Below are 21615 nucleotides of genomic sequence, written 5' to 3'. Positions count from 1 at the left end.
AGGGGTCCCCTGTGTTAATGTGGACTCTGACCGTCCCCTTTCTCTGTCTATGGAAATACTGAGATTTGGAAAAATTTCAAGGGGGAGGAGTTGAAAACAACCAACCAAACTAGGAACCCAAGCAAGATAATTCCTTTATGACCTGGAATGTCACCAACCCCGGGGCTTCCCCAGCAGTTCACAGAGCTGTAAAAAGCAGGCCTGAGGCCCAGCTGGTGTGGCTCAGTGGTTGAGTGTCGACCTATGAACCAGGAGGTCACAATTCAATTCCCAGTTAGAGCGCATGTCCAGGTTGCGGGCTTGATACCCAGTAGCGGGCATGCAGGAGGCAACTGATCAATGATTCTCTGTCGTCATTGATGTTTCTAACTCTTTCTCCCTCTTTCTTCCTCTCTGAAAGCAATTATTTTATATATATATGTATTCCCCAAAGGCAGGCCTGAGTGGGCACAGGGTGGCTTCTGAGAGTCATCACACACCTCCCAGCCCTGCGTCTGCGAAAGCCTTGTGATGGAACCAGAAGTGGAACATCTTCCAGATACTCCCTCCTTCAGCAGGTTCTCCATAAAATCCCCTCATAAATCGTGAGTCTGCTTTCTTCCAAAGGGGGAGCTCTGTGGCTGTGTTTTTGTAAATGTGAGTTGGTGGAGACATTCATTATTTCACTTGGTGGGTTTACAGCAGCAAGTCATTCAAGCTTTCAAAGGTCTCACTTTTATGGGGACAGCTCTTGGTGTGTCATGATCATTACAAGCCTCGAGATGCCCCGAGTAGTAAAGGCCTTTCCAGATCATGCAACCCCCCACTGTACCCTTACCTTACAGAGGAGGAGCTGAGACCCAGGGAAGGTAATGGACTTGCCCAAAGTCAGGGAGCCAGCAGGAGACAGCGTGGGCCCTGGGCCAGACCAGGATGGACCTGAGCTGGGCAGTCACCCTGTGTGAGAGTTTTGTAGTTGCAAACACATCACTGTATGAACTCATTCTGGGCTTAAAGTTGGCTAGGTTCCGGAAGTAATTCCCTTTTGCATGTGGAACCCATGTCATGATGTATCTGTCCTCTGACCTCCCAATACCCATTTTCTTCCTCCTTTCTCTTCTCGGCGATGTGTCCCGCACATGTGAAAACCTTCTGCTGCTGCCGCCCCACGGGCGTTCATGGCCCTCTGCTGGTGCCCACGGCACTCTTGGACTGTTTTGTTAGTGGATCTCATGAAGGTCCTGTCATCCGTGCTCTACCTGAACTCTTTAGAGGCAGGGTCAGAGCTTGTATTTCTGTGTCCCTGCACCTAGCATACAGTAGGCATAAAGGTGGTTGAATGAATACAGGTGCCGTGGTTTCTTGGGTCTAAGTGTGGTCCTTTACATTTAATATATTATTATTATTTTTTAATTAAATTGATTGGGGTGACATTGGTCAACATGAGCATACAGGTTTTAGATGTAGGTTTCTATGTAACAAGATCTGTGTATTGCATCATGTACTCACTACCCCAAGTCAAATCTTCTCCTGCCACCATATAGTAGTACCCCTTCTCCCCGCCCCCCCTTCCCTCTGGCAACCACCACATTGCTGTTTGTGTTCACGAGTTTCAGTTTTATATCCCACATATGAGTGAAATCATATGGTTCTTAGCTTTTAATGACTGACTTATTTCACTTATTGTTGGAACATACACACAATGGGATACTACTCAGCCATAAGAAAGGATGAAGCAGCGCCTTTTGCACCAACATGGATGGACCTTGAGAATGTTATGTTAAATAGATGCAGGATTAGGTTTGATCACACAGCTAAGAAAACTTCATCTTTTGAGTTCTCAGCGCATCAGCGATGAAGGGGGCCATTTTACAAATGTGGAACCTGAGGCCCAGAAAGGGAGTTGCCTAATGCAAGGATGCACAGCATTTCCGTGTCAGAACTAAAATGAAAACCAGGCCTCTGTGAAAAGACAAAGCCTGCTCACTGTTCCTGTGCCGTGGTTTAAAAGGTTTGTTAAGTTGCATTAAACACACACACACACACACACACACACACATCTTTCTCTAAAATTCCCTTGGGCATAAGAAAAGATTAAAGATTGTGTTTCTAGCATTTCTTCTTCTTATTGTGATTTTGTTTCTTTCTAACAAAAACCATTTTGCTCCTTGCTAGAGGTAAGAGCAGAAACGGCCATTTCTCAGTCTTCAGGGGAATCAATTCATAATTACTCTCCATCACATTTTTGGTGGGAATGAGTCCTTCTTTCTCGGGGAGAAGATATCTACTGAACTTTCATTACACATTTTCTTTTCACTGAGTTTACAGCCCTCTTGATGGGAAGCGTGGTGGCAGTTTAAGTAGAGCATTGAAAATGTGCTGTTCCCCTCCACGCCAGCAGCAGATGGTGGACACCAGGCTTCCCACCGTGTCTCACGGTGCTGGAAGCTAAGCAATAGGAGGAAGGGTGGTGGCCGTTTGGGGTCTGTCTGTCCAGGACCTCATGGCTTCCTTTCTGCTGTCTGGAGCCCAGGAAGGACCACCTTGGATCCATACTCTGCTTTCCACTCTAAGAGTGACGTAAGCCCAACCGGCATGGCTCAGTGGTTGAGCGTCGACTTATGAACCAGGAGGTCAGGGTTCAATTCCCCATCAGGACACATGCCTGGGTTGCATGCTCAATCCCCAATAGGGGGTGTGCAGGAGGCAGCTGATCAATGATTCTCTCTCATCATTGATGTTTTCTCTCTCTCTCTCTCTCTCTCTCTCTCTCTCTCTCTCTCTCTCCCCTCTCTTCCTCTTTGAAATCAATAAAAATATATTAAAAAAGAAGAGTGACATAACAGGAGAGGGCTAGACCCAGAATTAGCCAACAGCAAGGGCCCTCTCTGTGAATCTGCTCCCAAGGATTTGGGGGTGGAGGAGGTGAGTTGGTCTTTATTGCCATCGCTGCAACCCTGGCTTCTGAACTTCAGTTCTTAGGAGATCAGAGTTGGAGCCAGGCTGAAAGTGGGACAAAGTCAGCTCTGTGTGGGTGTGAGAAATGAGTCTGAACCACCTCACTCTGCCTCCTGCATGACAAGGGGAAAGCCAGTGGGAGGTATGATCCAAATGTTGCCAAAATCCAGCCAGAGTGAGAGCCCTGTCTGCCCAGCCAGCCCTGCTCTTGTGGTTTTCAAGAAGAGCCTGCCCACCCTGGCTGAGTAGCTCAGTTGGTTAGAGCACTGTCCTGATACACCAAGGTTGAGGGTTTGATCCCTAGTCAAGGCACACACAAGAATCAACCAATGAATGCATAAATAAGGTGAACAACAAATCAACGTTTCTCTCTCTCTCTCTCTCTCTCTCTCTCTCTCTCTCTCTCTCTCTCTCTCCCCCCCCCTCTCCCCTCCCCTTCCTCTCTCTCTAAAATCAGTAAAATCAGTCAATAATATTTTTAAAGAGTCTTCCCTTAAGCAACTAGAGGTGTTGACTTGTAATTCATGCTTTTCGTATCAAGCTTCTGTTAAACGCCTGCTGTATGCTCAATTAGTCCACTGGAGTAATATAAGAGAAGTCTTGACCCCTGCCTTCAATGAACTTACCGATTAGGAGGAAAATCCATTCATTCATTCATTCATTCATTCATTCATTCATTCATTCAATATTTTCTAAAGCCTACCTTGTGCTCTACACAATAACTATTAAGTACTGAAGGCAGAGGTAGTTGAAACACAATAGCTCTCATCAAGAATGCCACTGTCTGACGGACTGATGGAGGAGGTGGGTGCTTACAGAACGAGTGAGAGGGACTGGGAGAGCAGGAAGAACAGACTGTGTGGAAGCAAAAAGGAGGGGAGGGGGGCCCCTCACCTAGCCCAGGTGCAGGATAGAGGAGGTGATCATGAAAGAGAAACATGAAGGCTGAGCGAGAGTTAGTGAGGAAATAAGATGACGTGTGTACCCTGTACATTTAGGAGTCGAAGTCCTCCCCTATTAGAATTTAGGGGTTGGTTTAATCTTCATGAGAATAAAGGACTAACATATTTGATAGTAACGTAAATTACCATCTCTGCTGGTAATGTTCTAGGTCTTGCTTTGGGCCTTGGTAACGTGGAGGTGTTCCCTCTGTGAGAATTCAGTGAGTGGCACACTCATAAGAGTTCTTAGTCTTATATGGGTATTATCCTTCAATATGGGCTTGAAAGCCACGTGTAATCCAGGGCGAGACTGTAGGCCAGAGGCGGCCTGTATGGGCTGTGGGAAAGTAGAGTGCAGGAAAGGTCAGTGGTGAATTGGGTACTTCTGGGTCCCTCGAGGGAAAAGAGCACCAGAGCCTAAAAAACCTGCCTCACCTAAATCAAGCACTTCATCTTCCCTCCAAGGAGCCCATCCCATCAATGAGCCCCAGCTTCAGAAGGCAGAATGGGGCTGTGCACAGAGCAAAAGTTTTGCACCGGTTGAGTCTGTCCATCCATTTCCACATCAGGTGAATGGGTAACTATCTGGGGCCGTTGCTCTGACAGAGCTGCTGCTATGATTCTCTCCTAACCCCATCCATCGCAGGCCTGCTTGCCTCCGCAGGATGAAGAATGGGACAGGCCCAGACAAATTCCAGCAGTGGTTGTATTCTGACCCAGGGGGCTAGGAGGCGAGGGGTTGCCTGACCCACCTGGAGATGCTGGGCATTAAAATTAGAATATAAAACCCGAGTGCCTGGTGCATCCATAGGTAGCCTTCCATTGACATGTCACTGCTCTCTTTCAGCATTTCATGTTGCCCCTGACAACTGGCCACGCCACTCTAACCACCTTTATGTTCTTTCCCTCCCATTAAGATGGGAGCCCAAGCCCAGCCAGCATGGCTCAGTGGTGAGTGTTGACCTATGAACCAGGAAGTCATGGTTAGATTCCTGGTCAGGGTTGTGGGCTCCATCCCCAGTAGGGGGCATGCAGGAGGTAGCCGATCAGTGATTCTCTCTCATCATTGATGCTTTTATCTCTCCCTCTCCTTTCCTCTCTGAAATCAATAAAAATATATTTAAAAAAAAAAGACAGGAGCCCCGGGATCAGTGGTTCTAGCAGCCTTCTCACAGCACAAGGCCACTTCTCTCTGTTCTAAAGAAGAAAACCAAGGGACAGGCATGTGAAGCTGATGCTAATCATTCCCCTGGGCTCCCGACCTGCCTACTCTCCTCCTCACTCCAGTCACCATGCATGTCACAGAAAACTATCCTGGAAAGAGATGTGACATAACCTACTATTGTCCCCGACAGTCCGGTTTCCCAGCATGGCCCAGAACTACTGTGGAGAGAGAATAGGAGAGAGACTATGGGCTGCATGCATGGAGCACAGCACCTAACAGAAAGCAAGCACTCAGCTCTCATTGGACAAGAAGCTGCTCTTGAGTATACACTTCTTAACCCAAACAGCCCTGTTCCTTGAAGGAAAGGCAGTGCTCCCTGACCAGCTGCTAGAGTCAGACAGTGGCTGCGTCTTGCCAATTCTTCCTCCACAATCCCTCTCTCCGTGCTCCTTTCTTCCCCATCCCCAACACCACTCCGTCAGATCCCATTTCCTTTCGCCTGGCCTATCACAATAACTATCACTCATCTCCCAAGTGCTTGCCCACGCTGTGTTTTCTCATTGTCTGCATAATACACCTGGACCTCTTCATCAGCGGGCCGGGAATCTTTATACCAGTAATCGCATCAATCTCTTTCACAAACTCACCTCCCAGTGCTAGTCCACAGGGAGCTTTCTCTCCAACCAAAAAAGCCAGCTCATGGTCTCCCAAGGTCTGGCTCGCCATCCCTCTGCCACCCCTCTGACCACATTGTTCCTCATGCCAGGCACACCTCCCTCTCTCCTTTCCCCGTGCCTTTCATTTCTTTAGGCAAACACTTGTCTCACCTCCCTCATGAAGCCTCCTGATTCTTAAGGCAAGAATTTCTCCTATTGATTCTCAAAGTCTTACTGCATTTTCTCAGCCTTGAAGACTGGGGTGGCTTCTTATTCACGTGGTAGCCAGAATGCCCAGCACAGCTCCCTACACAGGGTATGATCAGGAGCTTTGAATAGTCCTATGTACACAGTGGTTATTTGGTATATATGCTTCAAGTCAGGGAAAACCCAAGAAAGGCATTCAGGTATCCTTTGTATAGTTAACCACAACACAAGTGGATTGTCTACCTACTGTGTGCACCTGCGATGCTGGGAATTCCAGAAATGAATGAGACCATTCTGTGCTGTCACGGAGCTGAGTGGATGGAAGACAGCAGGTCAATGGACACTCACCTGCAGTGTGACACATGCTCTGTGACACAGACAGGATTCTAAGCTCGTTCATGAGAAGAGCCATGCCCCCGACTCTAGACTGTGGCAAGGATGGGGGTGTCATGGGCAGAATTGTGTCTCCTGAGAAGATATGTTGAAATTCTAACCCCCGGCATCTGTTAATGTGACCATATTTGGACACAGTCTTTGCAGATGTAATGAAGCTCAGATGAAATCAGATGAAGTGAAATTAATTTTCAAAACACATTTTATCTAATCCAATACATAAAAATATCATTTCAACATGTAATCAGTATAAAAATAATGAGATACTTTACATTCTTTTGTGTGTGTGTGTGTGTGTGTGTGTGTGTATCAAGTCTGAGAAATCTGGTGTGTACTTCATCCGCATAGCACATCTCAGATTGAAATAGCCTCATCCAACTGCTGGATAACTCCATGTGGCCGTAATGGCTAATGTATTGGACTGTCCCTCTCTGAACCATTTTCTCTGGCCCTTGGTTCCTCTCCCAAGGTCTCAGATCCATACAGAAGCGATAGCAGTATCCCCAAGAGAGGCCTTCCCTCATTGAAGTTTTGTGGCCTTCTAGGTACCAATCTGTCTCATTACCTATACAGCATCTGTTCAATCTACAATAATCAATTTCTGCTCTCCCAAACGTCCAATGATCACCACCATAGCATTAGCTACTACCTCCTCCCTGTCACATAATGACCGTTTCTTTTTTGCAGGGAGGACATTTAAGATCTGGTCTCTTAGCAACTCTCACCTACTGACTCTTTCAGAAGAGAGTCAGCCTTGGGGATGGAACTTCACCTGGCTGGATGGTAGAAGGCCCGCCATCTTTTCGTCATCCTCCTCCCTTTGTATGTTTTTACAAAGTGAAATGTCTTGAGAATTAATTTGATGATATGGATCAGGAGAGAGAGAAAAATATCTATCCCCTTTACCAACTAGTTTCCCAAGGAAACAATCTGAAATATGGAGAAAGTTTCAGGCTTAGAGATGCTTATACTCTGAAATAACTGGGCACGATGTCCAATGCTAGCACAGTACTTCCAGTCTGCACCATGTCTAAAGAGTGAGCGATCATGCAGCTATTGAAAATAATATCAGAGTCCTGGCCAGGAGGCTCAGTTGGTTGGAGCGTCATCCTGTATATCAAATGGTTGTGGGTTCCATTCCTGTCAGGGCACATACCTAGGCTGTGGGTTCAATCCCTGATCAATGTTCTCTATCTCTTCGTTTCTTATTCTCAAAAGAGAGAGAGAGAGAGAGAGAGAGAGAGAGAGAGAGAGAGAGAGAGAGAGAGAGAGAGAATGAATAAAGTAATCCTTGGGTAAGGACTTTAGAAAAAGTTATTTTTAAAAAAGAAAATAATAAAATAATATCAGAGATTTAGCATAACGGGGCTTCTGGAGTTAAACTATGAAGGGGGAAAAGTTAGAATCAAATTTTCTATGCAGAATTATAAGTATGTAAAAATATCTCAACACAACAAAATGACAGAAAGAGAATCCACCAAGGAATTGTAAAGTAGTTATCTTTTGGTGGTAGGATGATGGGCAATTTTTTCCTTCCTTTTTTCTACTTATCTGTATCTTTTGAAATACAGTGAGTTCATATTTCTTTCATAATAAAATAGGTTTTATTACACCAAGTACACAAAGTTAAGGGGGAAAAAATAACTTTCAAAAGCAATTAAAAGTTTCTGCCGTGGCACAGTAGAAAATCATTTAGCTGTGCCTATGGGCTCTGGAGAGGGGAGTGAGGAGGGGGATTGTGGGTGTCGGGTGCCTCTCCTGCCAGAGAGATTTGCATTCTGCATGCTGATGCATCATTTCTGACACTTTGGGAAGTCTCTCCCTAGAGCCTTGGACTGGGGCTGCCCCTCAAACACAAAGCTGGTTTGTGAGCGAGCCCCTCTTTAGTGATGTTGACACAACAAACTCTTTCTTCAGCCTCGAGACACAAAATGGACACATTCAGCGCCCCCAGGAAGAGCCTGGACAAGGACGCTGCTCAGTGGCTTTAAGTCAAAAATGAAGTGTCTGAGAAGCACAACTCTTTTCCTAATCCCCTGGGCAGCAGAGTCCCTGTGCCTGGGCACTGAGTTTGAAACCCTGAGGCCGTTCTGAGTCCGCACATTCCAAAAGGGAGCCACATAAGCTTTGTTTATTCCAAAGTAAGCTTGGGGGAGGGAAGTTCACTGAGGCCTCTCAGGAGGAAGGTGTTTATGTACCCACTGCATGGATGATAACACTGAGGTGCAGAGAGGCTGGAGAAAGCCACAGAGTGAGCGGCACCTCCGGAATTCAAATTCAGGTCTACCTGGCTCCTAAGATCAGGCACTTCCCAACCTCCCTCTTCTCTTCTGCTCCGCTCTGCAGGGGCTATCGAGGAGGGGGGCACGCCCTGGAAGGTGGAAACTTGGCCCTTCAGTGGGCTCCTGGCTCTGACCAATCACATTTACCCATTCTTGGGTTCTCACAGTTTAAAGTAAAAATGACAGTTTAAAGTAAAGTAACAGACCTGTCCTCCAATGACCACAGCCCTATAGCCAGTCACAAACAGACCCCATTGGCAATCATCCCAGCTGTGTGTAATCCTAGAAGTTGAAAGGCAGTTTGACCAAAGAGGACATTCTTACACAAAGGGAGTATCTTGAGCCCTCAGAGCACCAGGGGAGACAGGGTGTATCATTTGTAGGGGGTATTTAGAATGCAGGCAACTGCCTCTTCTCCCCAGATGAGCAACCCAACCCCAGGCCGGGAGGGCTCGTGTGTCATCCTCTTCTGACAAGGACTGACAAAGGGTCCTCTGTATTCGGCAGGTGACGGGGGTCGTCTTCCCGCAGGCAAGCGCAAGACGAATGATGCTTTCAGCGGAAGATGGAGGAATAACTCAGGCAAGCCGCAAACATGCCGGCTGTCAGTGTGATTCACGGAGTAATTACGGAACAATACAGTGTAAACTATTAGGAGATAATAACAGTAAGTCAGGATTGACTCATTGCTTGGAAAACTTGGGGCTGACAAACCTGCCAATTATTTGCCAGTTCTCAAAGTCTGTAAAATGTGTAATGTGAGCCAAGCCTGGCAGCTGGATTTAAAGGACACAGATCTATTATCCCTTTTTACATTAAACTGTGAGAATCCAGCAATGGAAAAACATAAACGTAAGCAGTTAGGCTAATCCCAGTGCCAGCATCCAGGTAAAATAATTGCCAGGTGCCTAAAACCCCTACTTAGTTCCCTGAAAGCTGAAAATATAGCCAAGACATGAGGCCGAACATGCCTTATCCTAAGTACAAGAAAAACAAAAATAACAGTAATAACGAAGGCTACAATTACTGGAGCACCTACTATGTGCCAGGTAATTTTCACACATTCCATTCATGTGAATTCCCACAAATTAGCAGATGGGAAAGCTTAGTCTTATTTTTTGGGTTGAAGAATCTGGTTTAGCTAAAGTAAAGAATCTGGTTTAGCTAAAGTAAGTAGCGCAGACAATGTGACAGTAAGTGGGGAAGATGGGTTTCAAACCCAGATATGATGGGTTTCAAAGTCCAGGCGTTCAAGGTCCCAGGAGCTATCAGGGTGGGGTCAGTGAACCCCTCAGCCTGGTTGACAAGTGCCTCTACTCCTTAGGGGCTGCCAAGGGAATGTGGCATGCCCTGTGCTGCCACCAGGGTTAGTCAAGGGCATGGCAGAGCAGGTCCAAGCACAAGGAGGACCAGCCAAGGGGCTGTACCCACATTACATGAATGTGAGGGTGTCCAAAGTCAGAGTGTTTTTTTTTGTTTGTTTTGGGGTGTGCGTGTGTGTGTGTGTGTGTGTGTGTGTGTGTGTGTGTTTTATCCTTACCCGGGGATATTTTTCCTACCTCCACTTTTTGACCTTGTACAAACCCCAGGCTGGGATGGCTCCCCAGCTCCTGAAGGTAAGAGACACAACCCTCTGAGATCATTTTTGTTGCATCAAGAGGAGACAGGGCCAAATTTGGTAGCGGTGACACTAGAATGGCTACCTGATATTTTGCTGTAGGTCATCTGTTAGCAAAATCCGCTCCCTCCACATGCACACCCTGCATTTCATGGCTTTGATTCATTAACTCCAACTGCTGGAATTGCAGGTAACCCTCCGAGTTGCATCTTAAGCAGGCAAGGATGACTGCGTTAAAACTGGCCCCTCTAAAAAGGTTAATATTATAAATGCATCTTAAATGCCTAATGCATAACCAAATGCCACAAATACAGAAATGTCAGCAGCGTTAAAACTCGGAGAGCAAACTCCCCCTCCCCCCTCAAAACTGCTCACCTTTGTTCTCTGCTCTATTTATGAAGGTCTATGCTTCTAGGTCAGGCTGTACTGGGCTGTAGACACGCCTTCAGTTCCCCTTGCAACCAGTGGACCATGCCTGAGAGCTGGGGCGGGCCAGAAGAGAAAGGACCGAACTTCCCTTTCAGGGAATGGGGAGGATCATAGTCAGGGGTCGGTCTCCTTACTTGCCAGAGTATTGGGTTTCCTCAGATACAAAAGAGATGATGATAAATTTTCTTGCTCACATTACCTAGAAAGTTCAGAAAGTTCTTAATTAACTATGAATCCCACCATACATGTGGGACATGGCTATTTTTTCTAGGTCAGTGCTTGGTTCATAGTGGATGCTTAGTAAATGTTCACTGAATAAATGTTTCTTCTCTTTCTGTTCATCTTTCTACTTCCCAAGGTCTATAAGGCCTCAAGATTGGCTAATGTTAATTTAGACGAATGTTAAAATTTTAGGTATGACCTCCCCCCGGTGTACTTGTGTTTTCTGGAAGGTGATATGAGAGAGAAGCTTCCCTAAGATTTGAAGGAAAAAATGTCTAAGAATGGAATTTCAAGTATATTAATAGTCCAGAGAGGGAGGTATTCATGGTCCTCAAATTAGACTGCAGAGGAGGATTCTGCCTCATCAAACTAGTTCTGCATAGTGAGTGTGTGGGGGTGGGGGAGGTGGGCTGTGTGAGCAGGTACCTGTGTGTGAATGAATATGTGCAAGTGTGTATGCTTGGAGAAGCCAGGGCCAGGACCATGGAGTGTCATTTAAGGAGGCACTCATTCTCAGGTGCTGACCCTGCACTTGCACGACCTCAGAAGTGGGTGCCTCCTTAAACACATATTGTGTCTTGTGCCTCACCCTAGTCCAAGCCTTGTAAAATTCCTATCTGTGTAAGAAGAGCCAATGTCCTTGTCCTAAAGAGTCTTCCAAACCAAGGCTAGATGTCCTCAAATTTTGGGTTTTGGGGGACTCTGTAAGGTCATCCAATGCAGTGGCAATCAAATGTTAAAGTACACCAGAATTGCCTGGGAAGAGCTGGTTAGACTTGGAGATTCCCAGGCTCCACCCCCAAAATTAATGTTTAATATGCACACACATTCCCCATTTTAGGTAACTCAGATGTGAGTGGTCCAGGAGCACCCACTGAGAAACTTATTATTTGGGGGAACATGCAATTCATCAGCCAAACCAGGTCACTTTGAGAATGAAAGGAATTTGTAATAGTTTAAAACCGACGGTGGCGGACTCTGCCTGATTTTGTAGATAAAGTTTTATTGGAACACAGCCATGCCGGTTTGTCTGTGTTTCATCTAATGGCTGCTTTTAAATGACAAAGGCAGCTTTGAGGAGTTACAACAGAGACCGCATCACCTGCAAAGCCTAACATATTTACTATCTGATTCTTTAAAGAAACAGTTTCTAATGTCATAGTAATTGTTCAGCAAAACTGTACATGCCATAGGCTTGCACTGTGGGCATGCTCCCTTGCTCTTCTCTCATTTCTATGAGAGAATATGTCCTATCTAGCCTGCTGGTCCATGGGGAATGAAAGACATGTGGGTCAGGCCCAGACCCAACTCACTGTGTGAAGCCATGCCCACAGAGCCCACCAACCTCAGCCAGTCCACAGACCCAAGAGCAAGCATCACCGATGGCTGTTTGAAGGTCAAACAGCATTATGAGGATAACTGCCTGATACAGACACTATTAATAATTACTCCAGGTTTGCAGGAGTCATCTGCACATGGTGACCTTAACTATAGTTTAATAATTCCCCTTTCACTTAGAAGGAAGCTGAGGCCCTCAGGGGTTAGGGTTTGTCCAAGTAAGTTTTGGGCTGTGCCCAGATATTGGATTGCTTTGCCTTTTTCAATAGCAGGTGTGGATACACAGCCCTGAACCCTTATAGAGCGGTCCTTGGGCTCAGGGGGAGGCGGCTTAAGCTGGGGCCTTGCCCTGGCTTCTGGTGCCTCTTTGCTGCGGTGCTGAGTAGAGGCCTGCCTTAGGCTGCCATTTCTTGAAATGAATACCCATGTCTACTCCCGAACAAATAAATAGCAAGAAAAATGCAACCAGAGAGAAGTAGCAGCAAGAATAATTACATAGTAGGCACATATTTTGATTCAAACTTAATGTTGCTTAGCAGAAGAAAATGTGTTGTGAGTAAACGGAGATCAATTCATGCCACCGCCAAGTGGCAGGCGGCATTAGCAGAAGAGGGCCTTAAATCCAACAACTCCCTCCAACGTGCAGCAGGACGGGCCCTCCCCAGGGTTCCCTGTGAGGAAGTTAGCAGAATAGAGGGGCTGCCTGTGAACTCCTTACTCTGGGGCTAGGGCTTGAAACTGCAGAGTGGCTTTTTGTGGAGAAGTGTGTGCATGGGCTTGTTTGCACAGGCACATGCATGTGTGTGTATGTGTCTGTGTGTGCCTATGCATGTGTGTATGTGTTTATGGGCACCTTTGAACAAGTCTATGTATGAGCTTGTGTTTTGTAAGTGTGTGGTTCTTATGTGTTCACATGTACATACGTGTGTGTATGTGTGTTCCCTGTTGTCTGACCTTGTTGGGGTCCCTCTGCTTGCCGGCTGCCCTATACCTGTAGCTTGGCGCTCCTACTCTCCATGGACTGGTTAAATCTACCTCAGGACTTAAGTGATCACTAACCCTCAACTCAGCCTTTCCACCAGAAGTGCCACGTTTCTGGTTTGGGGGCTCGTCGGACACAGAGGTGATTGTCCGTGATGCAGCCCCGTCCCATCAGTTCTGCTTATCTGAGGTTGCAGAGCTTCTGGGCAGAGCTCAGATCCTCTCCACGCTCCCCCTCCTGAACCTGCTCACTAATCCCAGACTGAGTCTGCCCGGATGGCTTATACCCATGATGCTCTTCCACCATCCCCGTCTCGGGGACCAGGACAGAGCTGGGTGGGCTGGGCAGGACAGGGTCCTGGAGGTTGGTTGGGCCCAAGATGCTACTCAGAGAGACAAAAGTTCATCTATCCAAGGGGCCAAAATGTAGGCAAATAAGTGAGCCAAGGTCAGATTCAGAAGTAGCTTTAAGCAGCAGGACTGAGGGGTAACAGGGGGGTTGAGACTAGCCCTGGACCCATCTGTGAGCAATTCAAATTCAAGCAGCAAAGAGAGTAAGCAGGTGAGACAAAAGGCTGTGAATACCTGAGGGGTCAGAGTCTAGGATGGTTCCTGTGCAATGACCGAGGCCAGGTGGGCTACGAACACATCCAGCGCTGGACCATGCAGACCGTGAAGGGCCCTTCAACCAAGCAGCTTTCCCTGGATAGCCCACGGGTTCTTCAGCTGCTTATCGAATCCCTGTCCTCCTCCCCAAAACTCTCCAATGTCTCCTGTGTTTCTTAACAGATTCCACTGACTACTCCAAGAATTTGTTCAACTTGCCTGGACATTGAATTTCCTCCACACATTAGCTCCAGACATTACCAAGCCACTCCCTGACACTTGTCATCGACTGCCTCACCACATTACTGATTTCTGCATGTGTCCAAATCCTCTCTCTCAAGCCAGACTGAGAGCTTCCCTGGCAGAAGACGGTGCCTGCTGTTTCCCTCTCTCTCTGTGCTGTACACTTGTATGTACTCAAGCCGTCTCTTCTGTCTGGTGGATCGACGAGGCTGTCACTCTCATAACGCCTTTTGTACAGGACAGGCATTTGTCCTCAGCTGTGTTTCCTTCCTCTGCATCCTCTAGTGTCCAAATTCAGTGCCCACCTCTTTCCACGGCCCATGAGCTCAGCACTGCTTCGTTCTCAAGCCAACTGAGGCCCCTCCCCTCATCAGCACCAGCTCCACTATCCCCAGATGTGCACATCCAGATGTGACCAGATCTGTCCTCTGTGTAAAAGTCATGGATGGATCCCTATGGAGTCCTCTGAAGAGCCACTGTGCCTTGGTGCACACTTTCCTCTCTATATCTGGACTGCCCTTTACCCTTCTCTGTTTTGCAAATATTCATTACTCAAGGCTTGGATTAGCCATCACCTCCTCTGTGAAGCCTCCCCTGATTCCTCCGGGCTGACTTTCATGTTCCAGCCTCCGTCTGCCCATGGGGACTTGTTCATACCTCATGATGGCACTTAGCACTTTATGATATCAAAATCAGGTTAGATGTCCAACTTCCCCACCAGACAATTAGTTCTCCAAGGGCAGGGACCATGTTGCAATAATCTTTGTAGCTTCCCATCACTCATTTCCCAGTGCCACATCCATAGTGGGTTCTCAGCAAAGCTTTTAAATGACTCCCTTGACCAGTTGCTAGAGAAGAAGGAAGGCCCCTGAGGCAGGTAAAGCAGGACGAGAGAGAAGCAGGTGCCGGCTATCAGGTGATGATGAGAGGCAGGAATGTGCAGCATTGGACAATGAGGACTATTTCTGTAGTAGCATCAGGCACACGCTGGCCATCGGCTGAGTCACTATTACCTGGCAGGCAGGTAGCACCAGGAAGGTCTGGACCAGATAACAGGCTCCTGGGAGCAGCTGTAGTTGGGAGAGAGCCTGATCAGAACTGAATCAGAATCCTGATCTGGCCACTTACCACCACATGATCCTGAGCCAAGATTTTGATCTTCCTGGGCCTCAGTTTCTTTGTCTATAAGTTGGGGATAGAAATCCCTGTTTCATAGGGTTGGGCTGAAGGTTAAATAAGGTAATATGTTTACACAGTGATCACAGGGCTTCCTTGACTATCGACCACTCTGTGGTCTTGCTTCCCACCTAACCCTATTCACACATGCTACTTAAAAGAATGTATTTATTTATGTCTGTTTGGTGAGTAGACTGGAAATTCTTTGAGAACAGAGACCAAGTCTCAGCTCTGTATTCTTGGTACCTGCACATATGGGTGCCAACATGCACTTGAATAAATGAGTGAAATGAAATGAATGAATAAGTATGAATTCTTAGTTGGGTGAGTCATGCCTCTATATATGCAGCAAAACATTATTTCATTAGGGCTGAGGACAGCAGCTTGAATTAGAAAACCACAAGATTTAAATATATATATATATATATATATATATATATATATGGATTTCAGAGAGGAAGGAAGAGGGAGAGAGAGAGAGAAACATCAATAATGAGAGAGAATTATTGATCGGCTGCCTTCTGCACACTCCAGACTGGGGATCGAGCCTGCAACCCGGGTTTTTACCCTGATCGGGAATTGAACCCTGACCTCCTGGTTCATAGGTTGATGTTCAACCACTGAGCCACGCCAGCTGGGCCACAAGAAGACTTTTAAAACCTAACAAAAAAGTTTAAAAAAGAACTTTCCAATTAATAAACCACCAGAACTTCTGCCTACGTGTTCCCGACAGAGGTTTTGCCAGGGAGACTGAATAGATGAGGCTCATTTGTAATTAGTGAGTGTCCATTTGTATTCCAGAGCAGTAAGGTTCTCAAGTTCCGAAAAAGAATCTGTTCCCTGGAGAAGGCGAAACATTATCCTTGCAATCTTGGAGATTGGCAATTTTTTTCTTGGTAACCTTTTTTTTTTTTCTTACTGTGCATTCCTTCAACAAATATTTATTAAGCTCTTATTCTGTGCCGGGTCCTATTTTAGGCACTGAGAATACAGCAGTCAGTGAGGTAAGGGGCCCTGTTCGCATATATATTATGATCTAGTGAGGGGAGATGGTCAATAACTAAGTGAATAAAAGAAATAGGAATGGTAAATATGGAACAGAGATTTAAAGCAGGGTTATGTGCTCAGAGGCAATTGGGTGATGACTTTTGATTGGACAGCTATAGGCACCTTTTAAGAAAAAATTTTTTTTATTGATTTCAGAGAGAGGAAGGGAGAGGAAGAGAGAGAGAGAAACATCCATGATGAGAGAGTATCACTGACTGGCTGCCTCCTGCATGCCCCCTAATGGGGATTGAGCCCACAACCCAGGCATATGCCCTTGACTGGAATCAAACCTGGGACCCTTTAGTCCACAGGCTGACGCTCTATCCACTGAACCAAACCAGCTGGGGCTAGGCACCTTTTTTTTTAAAAGGAAGTTTTGCTGAGAAGAAGAACAGAGAGGTAGAGCAGTGGCTAAAGGATGAAATGGGAGCTGGTGTGCTGCGGGTAAAAGATTTGGGAACTATTTTACATATTAAGGGAAATGATGTTAGTGGAAGGGAAAAGTGGGGGGGGGGGTGCAAAGGAGGTGGATTAAAGAGAGATGAATGGGACCCAGAGCCCAAGAGGAGGAGTGGCCTTTGAAAGTGGGGTAGCTCATCAGGGACACTTCATCTATAGAAACACGAGGAAAGACAAAGAAGAGGGGTTCTGAGCAGCATCCTTTTCAGAATGGAAATTAGTTGCATCTAAAATTGCATTCAAGCATGAGATAAGGACAGGGACCTTACCTTGGCTATTGTGCATGAATGTGTGTGTGAGTATTTGGGGGGGGGGTGGTGTAGGAGTTTTGAGTAGAGAGTAGAAGGTGTGAAACAACTGTTTGAAAAGCAGGCACATGAACTTGGAGAGTGTGGTAGGATTGCTAGGCAATGCCGAGTGACAGTTTGAGATTTCTGGCCATGGGTTTAAAGTTGGACCAGTCATCCTATGAATGTGTGTTTTTCATTCGTAACGCTGAGCAGGTGAAGGGTCATATCCAGTCACCCTCAGGGCTTGCCCTGGGAGGTAAAAAGAGACTGAGGAGGCAAAGGAATGAAAGGTGTTTGGTAGATTATAATGACAAAGAATGTGATGGAAGAAAGGTCAGGAGGGTCCTGAGCACCTGAGGGGATGACTGGGGCATGGAGAGAAGGGGAAGGGGTCATTTGTTTAGCAGCCTCAATGAGGTCACAGAATTTCTAGGGTCAGAGCACAGCTGTGGGTGAGCCAATAGGATAATAAGTCATCGGAGGGGATACTTACAGTCAAGATTCTCAAAGTGAGGCAGCCATGGGTGATAATGAGGTCAAGATCATGACTATGGAGCTGGGTAGCTAAATCAGTGTGGGTGAAAAATGGATTATTGCAAATGAGGTCAAGAAACAGAAAGGACAAGGTGCTGGATGAGCTGCCCATGGGGGTTCTGCAGTCACTGTGAGTGATGACAGAAATGATAGGACACAGAGAGGCAGGTGAACGGGGGCTGAGTGTGGCAGGGGCAACAAGGAGGGCTAGCAGGTGCTAAAGACTGCACTGACCTCCAAGGAAGTGTGTGTGTGTGTGTGTGTGTGTGTGTGTGTGTGTGTGTGTGTGAGTTGAACATCTATATGGTTAGAAGGCAGTACTTGAGAGCAAGAAGAAGAGCTACCCCACTTTCAGCCCTTACGTGCAGGTAGAGGTACAAGTGAAAGTGTGGAAATGGGCTACAGTTAGGGTGAGAAGGTGAAGAGCATGTTCAGAGAAGGGCTGCAGTTGTCTGGGTGTCTTCTGCCCATAGATTGTGAGCTCTGGAGGGCACCACACAAGGGTGGGGAGGGCTGGGAAACAGGGTGAGATTAGAAGATATACAGCGCAGTGTGGGGAGAAGGTTCTGTGAGGAGGACACCGACTTTAAAAATCAGAAGAGAAGGCAATGTGAGCCTTCATTTATGTGAGCCTTCATTCTCCTATGACAATAGGTACAGATGGACGAAAGCTGCTGCCTTTAGCAGACCGTGGACTCCCCAGTCCTCACCACTCCCAGTGTGGTCCGTGGACCAGCAGCATGAGCATTACCTGGAGCTTGTTAGAAGTGCCCACCCTGAGGCTCCACACGAGACCCACCCAATCAGAATCTTCAACAGGATCCCAGATGCTTCATTTGCATATCACAGACTGAGAAGCACCAATCTGGTCCCACCCCCAGTTCTGGCCCAGCCTGTTTCTCTTGTTTACCTCAGTAGCCTGGCCTGAGGACACATGACATGCCTGCTCTAGATCTAGGTCATTCTAACACAAGGTACCACCTAAACCAGCTCCCTGACCACCACTGTGAAACCTCAGGAGAGGAGAGTCCAGCTTGAACCCACCTCTTCCCAGGAGACCATTAGGCCAATTCTACCAGGCTCACTTTGTAAAGTTGTCCCATTTAAAAATATTAATAATCAATTTTGTAAAACACTGGTGGGTCAAACCAAACCTTGGATTAAGGCACATCAACGTGTGCTACCTGATGGAGAGGAATTGGGGCAGGATGGGGGTGGGGGAGCACTGGACTGGAGTCAGGTATTCAGGGTCAGAGAATGGGCTCTTCCCCGGTCACTATGGGTTGCCACTCTGTCCCCGCCGGGCTGTGCTCTCTCACCTCTACAAAAAGTTGTCCTTTCCGCTCCCCTCATCCAGAACGCCCTCCAGCTGCCCCCGCCCCACCTCCCCATCCATCCTCCCGCTGCGAAAGTGGTTTAGGTGATGGAGCGCCGGGAAGTCTCCGTTTTCTTTGTGAAATGCCATGAAATATTGACATATTTAATTCTATCACTCAGGCCTGAAACCATTTTTCTCGCAGGAAATATGGCCGTATTATATGTACGCAGGCCTCTGCAACTCGGGAAAAGAATAATCACACATAAAATATTTGGAGGAAAACACAGTCCTGGTTTCCCATTAGCATTTATTTCCACTTGTTCATTCTCTGTGTCACCTACAGCACTCACTAGCAGGCGAGTGGTAGCAGGCACCCTAAGTTTAACAACAGTTTATTTTACTTTATTTATGTATTTTAATCCTCACCTGAGGATATGTTTATAGTGATTTTTAGAGAGAGAGGAAGAGATAGATAGACAGAAAGAAAGAAAGAAAGAAAGAAAGAAAGAAAGAAAGAAAGACAGACAGACAGACAGACAGAAAGAAAGAAAGAAAGAAAGAAAGAAAGAAAGAAAGAAAGAAAGAAAGAAAGAAAGAAAGATGGATGGAGAAAGAAACATCGATTGGTTACCTCCTATATGTGCCTCAACCGGAGAGTAAACCCGCAACCCAGGTATGTGCCTTGACCAGGAATGGAATCCACAGCCTTTTAGTGCATGGGACAATGCTCCAACCAATTAAGCCACCCGGCCAGGGCTAGCAGTTTATAAAAAAAACTCTTGCCCTGGCCAGTGTGGCTCAGTTGGTTGGCCAACATCCCGTGCACTGAGAGGTTGCTGGTTCCATTCCTGGCCAGGGCACATGCTCAGATATTGGGCTTCATCCCCAGTGGGGGAGGGGGTGTGTGTTCAGGAGGCAACTGATCAATGTTTCTCTCTCCCTTCCTTTTCTCTAAAATAACCCAAAAAAGCAACAATAAAAAAACCTTAAAAATAAAAACCACTCAATACAGAGAACATTCTATCCATTAAGGCAATGTGTTCTTGGAACGGAAATGTCTGTTGCTGTACTTTAGTGGGGAAAGCTGTCCACCGAGCAGGATGTAGTGTTCCAAGTGAGAGTGGGCTGCGAGTTTGCTCAATCCCATTCATTCTTCAAAGCCTAGGGGAAGACCCCCTTCTACTGTGTCTCCTTGAGTGCTGCCTGCCCCTCTTCATCACCCTCATCGCTGGGGTGCTGCGTCCAAAACCTACAGCCAACTCCCAGTGCCGAATGGGTCTGTCCTGCTGCCTAGTCATAAGCTCATGCGGCTGGGACTGTGACTTGAGCCTCTGCTGAGCCAGCAAAGAGCAGCCTCAAGAAAGAGTGAATCACTAACTTTTCTCTGCGTCTCAGGACCTTGGCAACCCCTCACCACCCATGAGTCACAGAAACGAAGAATCTGACACTATTATAGCTCCTCTCTGTAAAAAACTGCCCATCCATACAAGATTATGTTATGCCCAGATTTCAAGATCCCCCAAAGATCCACCAGGGAGCGCCTAGTCCGATGCAAAAGCATAGAGTCTTTATTCAAGCTGAGCTTGGTCCCTCTGCCTCCTTTACCCATGCAGCGATAGGATGCAAGAGAGCCCGGAGTCCCAAGAGAACAAAGAATTTATAGGGCTTGGGGGGGGTGTGAGGGCTCACTCAGACCACTGATTTGGCCGATTCTGGTTGGTTGAGTGAGGGCCAGGGGCTAGTGATGCAAGGGCAGGGTGCAGCTAGGGTCTGGTTACACAAAGACAGGGGGGTGGCTAGCATACTTTTGGCCTTGGGCTAGTTTCCCTCGCTTTCCCATTGGCTGAGATAAGGGCAGGCTGAGTAACTGATACATTCTGTGGCTTTTTCTTGGAGGAGGGGTTAGGGACACAGCTATCAGTCCCGTTCTGTCCTTTCAATTTCACCATAACATGGGGCGGGGGGTTGTTCTTCAAACTCCCCGATTCTCCCTTGCTCCTACTAGAAGGACTCTACTTCCCTTGTAGTGTTGAAAACAGCATAGACGTTGGTGCCAGAAAGCTGTGGGTTCAAATTTTGATCCCGTGACTTATTTACTATATGATCTGACAAGGTACTTGAGTCTTTAAGCCTCAGTATCTATATCAGGAAAATGAAACAAAGGCCCCATCACAGGGCCAGCCTGGGGGGAGTCCATGAATGATAGTCCCCCTCCCCTCCCCTCCCCTCTCTGCCTGCGTGCCCCTCCCACCTCCAAGGACCCATTGGCTATTGGCAACTGTTGGGTATTTGGACATCATGACTGGCCCCACTCCACAGGGAAAGGCCAGGAGGCTGAAGCTGGCCTTGCACACTCCCTCCCAAGTGCCTATCTCTTCTTAGGCTGCCATACTCAGCAATTTGGAAAAACCAAGGCCCAGGTCCAGCAGGTTTTGCACAGGTCTAATGATTTTCCATCCTCTCCTCATCAGCGTGTCCCTGTTTACACGGCCCCCAGCTGAGGTACAAAGCTCGCTTTTCTCCCCAGGGGATGCTTCCCCAAGCAACCTCCACCTCTCAGCCTCGCTCTGACATGTGTTGAAGGCTCATGCTTCCCCGCCTCCAAGCTCTCCCCTTGATTACAAAGTGTTTGATTGTGCAGCCTGTCGAAATGCATTCATAATGCAACTTTATTTCCCGGAGAAAATCTCCATGGGAAACCAACGTCTCAGGAGGGCTGGCATCCGGCATTTATGATGATCTTTGGACATTTTAGAATTTTTCCAAAAGGATC

The 21615-nt window shown here is 47.0% G+C and overlaps 1 pseudogene; it reads left to right on the top strand.

Moving 5' to 3' along the window:
• The first annotated feature begins 9548 nt into the window (after positions 1 to 9548).
• LOC132219294 (phosphatidylinositol 3-kinase regulatory subunit beta-like) overlaps positions 9549 to 21615 on the top strand; it is a 78938-nt pseudogene continuing 66871 nt past the window's right edge.

The sequence above is a fragment of the Myotis daubentonii genome, chromosome 16 (genome assembly GCF_963259705.1).
Source record: "Myotis daubentonii chromosome 16, mMyoDau2.1, whole genome shotgun sequence".
Lineage (NCBI taxonomy): Eukaryota > Metazoa > Chordata > Mammalia > Chiroptera > Vespertilionidae > Myotis > Myotis daubentonii.
Note: the sequence above shows the minus strand (reverse complement) of the source record. Positions and strands in the feature narration are given on the sequence as shown.